The following is an 8128-nucleotide window of genomic DNA, read 5'->3' as shown; positions in this document are numbered from 1 at the left end:
AGAATTCAATGAATGACTATTGAGTCTGGGAAGATGGAGAACAGGATGGCCATCTGTAGCTGCAGTCAGTGATATAAAAAGAAAAAAGGCAACAATAGATAGTTCAAAGTTATTTTGATGTCATAATCATCGGCCATTCTTGCAATACTGTAATACTAAAACATTTATCATTTTCACTGACCTAAAAATATTCAAATATAATGATTGAGGTTTAGGATAAAATCTGTATAAAATCTGAATCTTGGCTGCAAAATAAAGTTTTCTTCATCACTCTGTCTAGGCATCCTGTTACTCAGTCGAGTCTATGGTTAGAATAGCGGTAGGTACATGTATTCAGAAACATATCCTTCGTGTAAAATATAGAATAGAAGATTCCTTTGAATCTATAGTTGGGCATATTATTTTTTTTTCTGTCTCACAATTGATAAACATCAGTTGTAATCAGGCATAAAATGATAGGTTACAACATCAATTGGTAAAGGATAATTCTATCTTTATTTAAAGCTTAATATCATAGACACATCCATTTAGCTTTCTTAGCAATAATAAAGAAGTCGACTATCATTATCTCTTTTTTTCCTTTCCTATCTATCCTATAGTTATAGCAGGGATGGTGTGTGTGTCTCCCATTAAAGTATTAACTAATCTTGCTTAATTTTTCAAGATCACCCAAAATGAACCAGTTTACTGATTATTACTGCTTACATGGACAACAAATTAGGACACTAATTACATTTATTAGGACTCAGAAGTCCTAAAATCAAGTGCTAAGCCATATATAAAATAATAAAATCACCTTGCACAATCTCTACGAATACCTTAAAGTCATAGGTAATGTAAATCCATATCAATATTCAGTATAATCAAGCAGTTTTTAACAAAACTTTTTTCCTGTAGTATGATGTGTACCTGGAGTTTACTGTAGCAGATTTATATACTTTAATGATTTCAGTTATTGAAATGGGTGTGCTGCTATTGAATCAGCAAACTTAGTCTGTTGAAGGAAGCACTGATGGACTGTGGGTTCTCAGCTTTTTGAGGTTAATGGTAGTTAAAACTATGTTGGGCTGGCTTACAAGGTTTTTAATGTCTGAACAGTACAATAGCATGAAAAGGTCTTATGCTTTTACTTCACATTATTATAGAATGCCTGGTAGCAATATGTTAAGAAATAGAGACGGTACATTGAATAAATGCTCCAGAGCTACCTCTGGAAGATGAGGTACAGGTTGCTAAGTGAAACATTAAGCAAATTTGCCCCATTTTATACCATTTTGGGGGGGGGCACATTTGTTAGGTGAATCATTGCATTTGTTAAATTAGTAACACAGTTGTTAAATGAATCTGGATTCTCCATTGACTTTGCTTGTCAGGAGGTCACAAAAGCTGACCGTGTGACCCTGGGACACTGCAACTGCCATAAATACGAACCATTTGCCAACCATCTGAATTTTGATATGACCGTGGGGATACTGCAATAGACATAAGTGTGAAAAAATGGCCATAAATAACTTTTTTCAGTGTCATTGCAACTCTGAACGGTCACTAAATCGAGGACTACCTATATGTAGAACACCACCAATAACAAGGATGAATGAAAGAGATTTAGGGATAATCCAAGCTATTTGCCGTTAAATATGCAACTCTTAGAGCCAGAAAGCTCTTCCTGCAGAGGAAATTACGTCCATAGATCCAAGGCTGGCAGACTCCTTCCCTACTGGCCTATGGATAGCTGCAGACTGCGTTAGTTTAGCCTTCTCTGACCTAAAATCGAAAGGTCTGGGAGGAGGCAGCGCGGTCTGAGCCAGAACAGAGGTGGGAGAGAAGCGGCCGCGGCGGGGCGGAGTCTGGCCGGCGTGAGGCAGCACATTTCTGGAAGAAGCGGTCGTCGCAGCAGCTACCAGAATTTCTGCTATCGGTGGCAAAGAGAAGCCAACCGAGCATCTTTCCAGCGGTAACAACTGGTGCCACCTAGCCTGCAGCCTCCCTCGGGTAGCTCTCTAAATACTGCCTAAAAGCAGCAAGATAGCATACGACAAATCCTCGCGCAAGGTAATGCCAGTCCTGCCACCGGGTTGAATTTGGCTCTCTGTGGATGGGTGATGTCCTGCTCTTACTTCCTATCTCCCCTTCCTCATCCCTCCCTTTTCTCTGCCCTACAAGCCCCGGAGAAAGATGCTGCAGTTGAATCGTTTTGAATCGGGATGGACTTGCCTAGATAGCGACTGGGAGGGAAGGTATACGCCGCAGTTAAACTAAATACGGCTCGTGACTGTAAGCCTGGACTCCAAGATGGTTTTGAGGGCTTCAGCTAGCAAGGAGATGGTGGCTCGAGAATTTTTTTGAATGCATTTATTACGCGCGCGCTCTCCCCCTTCCCGGTTCCCATTCCAGGAGGAGGAGAATTAGAACTGGTTGCAAAATACGAAATACGTTGGCATTAAAAGTCCGTCTCTGAAGTGGGAGTGTCTTTCTGAAGAGAAAGATACGGGCATTCCCTAGGCTGCTATCTGAAGCTGGTGCAGGAGCTCCGGATTTGTGGACTTGATGGTTTGGTCAAAGATCCTATCGTGCTAGCCATTTTGCATTCCAGCTTCCTTTAGAGGAGACTCACTAATTTACCATCGGTACTTGGGGATAGAAGGAAATAAAATACTACTCTGTAGAGCAGTTCTTCCCAATCTCTGCAGCTTTAAGACTTCAACTCCCACAATTCCCCAGTCACCAGTTGGAGTATGCACACCTTAAAGTTGCTAAGGTAGAAAAACATCACTTTTAGAGGGTGATTTGATTTATGCTGATAGGAAAGGGATTGATCCAAATAGGGAAAAGGCTAACCTATTGAGTAATCAAAAGATATCAATTTTTTTATACCTTTTTGGATATTTGTCTTTATTTACATATTTATTATTGCAAGTGTTTCTAGATTGCCTAGCACTGACAACACCTGGTTGGTTTTACAACAAATAAGAAATAAATATGGCCTCCCAGTCACTCAAATATTCCATAGCAACCAGGCTCCAATTGCCTTTCTTTTTTTAAATGGTGTCTTTTCTATCTTATAGAAGACCAAAGAGGAAGGTGCTAGGCACATCTCCAGAGGCAAGGTTTTCCTATAGCCTTAACCCATATAAACTTTGCTTCTTGCAAGGGTGGGATCCCAAGTGTTCCCTTTTGTACATATAATGTAATTTGTAATAAATTGGTGTGGTTTTATAATGGGTTTAATTCCAAGTGGATTAAAAGGAACTTCCTGCTTTTGGTTGCCCTAGACCTCAACTACTGTCATAGTTCCATTGAGCATAGTTAAAGGTCCCTTAGTAGGATTATGGGAATTTAAGTATCAATCCATTGGTAGAATATCAACTGAGAAAATATTCATTAAGATATAATTTTCTATTTAAGTAACAAAACATTCAGCAGCTTTTATAGTTTTTTGCTGTATTGGGTAGAACAAGAAATTCACATTTACTTTAGCACTTATTTCTAGGTAAGTGGTACACATTTAATTTATTATATTAATTGACATTTGCATATATGAGGTAAGGAGACTAAATAAAATGTTGACTGTTTTCCTATGAAATGTTTCTTAAAATATTGAATAATGCATGTTATCTGAATTAAAGCTTTATAATTGCTTCACTTGTTCATTATGATGCCTTTTTAAAATTTAAGGCAAATGGTGGGGGTTTTAAATACCTTGGGGAGGGATTTGGAATGTAATCTAGTGAGATCCCCTGATTACTTCTGTTTTTTAATACCAGTATTTTGTGATAAAGATTAAGGGAAGACTGGTCATTGCGGAGGATTCAGCAGATGCTTTTCTGTTGCTGTATAAAATAAGGCTAGATAAATAGTTGGAACTGCTCAGCTAGATTTCAGCTAAATATTAGAATAAGGATTAAAAACTGTGAAAGTGAAGCTGAGGCTGAAGAGATACATTTGCTTTTCATTCTCCGAAAGTAAAGCAGGCAACTATTTACTAGAGATGTTGCACTTGCAAGTTGCCTGCAGCAAGGCAGACATTGTTCTAGATGATTTTTAGGATCCCTTCCAATATGAAAAACTCAGTGATTCTGCAAAAAAGTAACCAGATAATTTTTAAAATGTTGCCAGTTTGATTCTTCTGTGCAAATATTAGAGTATCAAAGCCTACTAAACAATATCTCAAGCTACCTCCTGGATATGTTCTTCATACTATGTCTGCACATTTTTTTCCACATTGCATGAATTGGTCTCCTGGATATAGCACTTTCCAGAAAAGCTGGGATTCTAACCCTCAGAATATCCAGCCCATGTTTAATAAAAATAGGTTTTAGAAATGCGTACAAAAAAGAGAGACTTTCCCCTTTAACGTTAACCTTTGCAGGATCTTTCTCTATGCCTTCATTAATAAGACACTCTTTCAGTGGTGAGGAAACGTATTTAATTCCTCTGTGTTGGGAAGGGATAAAATAATATATGTAGGCCATTACAGCAAAGATCAGTTAGATTTTGCCAAGTTATCTGTAAATAACAGATGGGAGGGGGGATTTTAGATAAAAGTTAAATCAATCATGTATCTCACAAATTGCAAAAAGATTGTGATCTTTTTGCAACTTTTATATTCTACAACTCTATTAAAAAAGTCAACGAAAGGATGCTCAATGCAATTCACTAAATATTCTCTGGGAGAAAAATAAACTTTGAAAGGATTGACATTTTAATACTATATTATCTAAAGTTTTAGAAACACTAGAACATTTATATTTATAAAATTATCAATTCTTATAATTTGCTGATATCTCTAACCCTTTCAAATGGTAATTATAAAAATTACATTGTTTTTGTAATTTTATAAAAAAATATATTTAAAAGTGTGGTGTCATTTTGCTTGGGGGAAAATGCTTCAGTTATTTCCCTTCCCCTTTCCGTATACAGAGAAAAACAGATGAGTTTACTAATGAGAAAAAAATGCAGTGTCTGGATAATTGTGCATAGGAAGTTTGTTTAAGTGCTTTGAATGTGCATTCCAGGCAAGCTTTATGTTGATCACTTTTTGCTTCTGTTTGAAAAATCAGCTAATTTTTGGCATCTTCTTCTGGGTATCTGCATGAAAAAGCTAACTGTTGGAATGGAAAAGTCCAATAGTAGTAAAAAAAAAAAGGATTGCAATAATCTAGTATTGAAGTTTGATTTTGGTTATTATTCTTTATAGCTTAGTTGTTCAAGTGTGAGAGAGTTACTTAAATAGTCAAAATGGTCCCATCCCTACCCCATCAGCCAAAATAGGTCTGAAAAGTAAAAAGTTAATTATATGCATAGGGGACAAATCTGTCCTGCAATGTTTTATTGTAGGCACAATATGTCTTCTTTTATAAGAGATGAGTGAAAGCTGAGATCTTAAGAATCCTTATAGACTTCATATTCCTTTTATGTACCCTCTAGAGCAGGGGTGTCAAACTGACGGCCTGCAGGCCAGAGGCATCATGTGCAGGCCATGTCCAAACCAGTTCTGTGAATGGAAAAAAAGTTGTGAAATGTTATGTGACAGCAACGTGACGCTGCATGTTTGACACCCGTGCTCTAGAGCTTCCTCCTATGACATTTGCCAAAAATTGATGGAGAATTTCCCCATTTGAGATGGGAAAGGCACAAGAACAAAACAAAAAACCCCAATTCCTTTAACCCCAATCCTAGGAAAAAGTCTCACTTGAGTAAGACAAGACCAGTGGTGGGTTGCCCCTGGTTTGCACTGGTTCTATAGAACTGGTAGTAAAACTGGCAGGAGGCTCCACCCATCGACCCCGACGTCATCAAAATGCTTCTGCACATGCGCAGATGAGTATGTGCATGTGTGAGCAAAATGAGCGTGCAAGCGTGGCCCTGCTGCGAACAGGTAGTAAAGGTAAGTAGAACCCACCCCTGGACAGGACTATTCATTTTGCAATGTAGAACTCTGAACTGATAGTTTTTCACAGTCCTAGAAACCTTAATATAGGTTATAGTATTCTGATTATAATTTCAACATCTTTATTACAGCAGTATTTTTCTGGCCACTTAAATCAGAAAATATATCCAACATCTTCAAGATTTTATTTTATGTCATTTATATGCCTTCCAAATAAGTTCCACTGTATGACTAACATTTAAAATTAATAAGAAAACCATAAATTATGAAAGCATAATAATTAAAATGTAACATCTAAATTAACAACAAATGAATTAGATCAGCGTTCCCCAATTTTTCTGGCTTTGTGGACCGGTGGGGGGGGGAGAGAGAGAGGTCGTTTTGCATGAGAGGGGGGCAAGCGTGTGTGTGGATGCAGCTCCATTTGTGCAAGTGGTGGTACGGGGCACTCTATGGCCAGGGGTTGGGGACCCCTGAATTACATCATATAACTGTCTGGTTTGGTTCTGCAACCCAACACAGACTTCAGAGGATAATTAGAACTACAGAAAAAACAGTTGCTACCAACCTGCCTTCCATTGAAGATCTGTATATTGCACGAGTCAAAAAGAGGGCTGTGAAAATATTTACAAACTCCTCACATCCTGGACATAAACTGTTTCAACGCCTACCCTCAAAATGATGCTATAGAGCACTGCACACCAGAACAACTACGCACACGAACAGTTTTTTCCTGAATACCATCACTCTGCTAAACAAATAATTCCCTCAATACTGTCAAGCTATTTACTAAGTCTGTACTACTATTAATCTTCTCATCGTTCCCACCACCCATCTCCTCCCACTTATGACTGTATGACTGTAACCTTATTGCTGGTATCCTTACGATTTATATTGATTGTTTCCTAATATGATTTGATTGCTTATTTGTACCTTATGATTCTTTTTTTTTATAATATTTTTTTTTATTTTCAAAAACACAAACAAAACAAAACATAAAAACATTATCATTCCATACAATTATAGACAGTGTATCAGTCAGTGGTATTTTTGTGCTTCTCTTCTCTTCAATTTATCACTAAACATGCTAGTTTATTTCCAAAAGTTTCAACATCCATTTATATCATAATTATTTTCAATTCTTATTCTCTATCCATTGGTAAAATAAATCCCATATCAAATAATATTGTCTATCTTCCTGCTCTCTTATTTCAAATGTCAGTTTACTCATTTCAGCACATTCCATCATTTTCTTAATAATTTCTTCATCATTAGGTAACTTTTCTCCTTTCCAATTTTTAGCAAATCCAATTCTAGCTGCTATCAAGAGAGTCACAATTAAATATTGCAGTTCCTTATTATATGTCTCCGATATAATCCCTAATAAAAATATCTCTGGTTTAAAGTCAATATGTCTCTTTAACATTTTTTCCAACCACGTGTGTATCTTAGTCCAATATCTCCTTGCTTCTGCGATTGTCCACCACATGTGGTAATAGGATCCTGGGGTCTGATGACATTTCCAACATTTCTCCAATTTATTCTGGAACATTCTGGCTATTCTCAACGGGGATAGATGCCACCTGTAAAACATCTTATATAAATTCTCCTTATATGCTGTAGACATTGTCATTTTATAATTATATGACCACAATTTTTGGCATTTCTCTAAATTAATACCATAACCAAAATTCTTCCCCCATGCTATCATTGATTCTTTAACTTGTTCTTCTTCCAATTTAACCTCTAGTAAATAACCACATAGCTTTTTAATTACATGATCAGACTCTTGATGAATGTATCTTTTCTTTTATGTACACTGAGAGCATATGCACCAAGACAAATTCCTTGTGTGTCCAATCACACTTGGCCAATAAAGAATTCTATTCTATTCTATTCTATTCTAGTCTAGTCTAGTCTAGTCTAGTCTAGTCTAGTCTAGTCTAGTCTAGTCTAGTCTAGTCTAGTCTTATCATTTCTAGATGGCTGTGTATTCTTTGGAGAAAGAGAACAATAACATGTATATAGTAGTAACAGGAGAAGGACATGTGTGACTACTCTTTTTGTTCTCATAGTAGTAGATGTGTAGATTTCTTTGTTTGTAGATAATAGAAAAACATGGAAGTAAGTAGAATACAGGTGACTTATGACCACAACTAAGCCCCAAATTTCTGATAAGTGAGACATTTGTTATGTGAATTTTGCACATTTTACGACCTTTTTTAACAAAGTTGTTAA

General features: G+C 36.8%; 1 protein-coding gene across 11 annotated transcripts in view; it reads left to right on the top strand.

The window, feature by feature from the left end:
- The first annotated feature begins 1763 nt into the window (after positions 1-1763).
- DYNC1I1 (dynein cytoplasmic 1 intermediate chain 1) overlaps positions 1764-8128 on the top strand; it is a 212867-nt gene continuing 206502 nt past the window's right edge. For 3 of the 11 annotated variants that reach the window (XM_034402096.3, XM_034402098.3, XM_034402094.3), the window contains exon 1: positions 1787-2052. The gene's annotated coding sequence lies outside the window, so the exon portion shown is untranslated. Of the gene's footprint in view, positions 2053-8128 lie in introns of all 11 variants that reach the window. The other 8 variants (XM_034402097.3, XM_034402100.3, XM_087892762.1 and 5 more) reach the window with 7 other exon arrangements.

Source organism: Pantherophis guttatus, chromosome 4 (genome assembly GCF_059756535.1).
Source record: "Pantherophis guttatus breed Tessera chromosome 4, ASM5975653v1, whole genome shotgun sequence".
NCBI lineage: Eukaryota > Metazoa > Chordata > Lepidosauria > Squamata > Colubridae > Pantherophis > Pantherophis guttatus.
The sequence above is the reverse complement of the archived record's forward strand: the minus strand, read 5'-3'. Positions and strand labels throughout refer to the sequence as shown.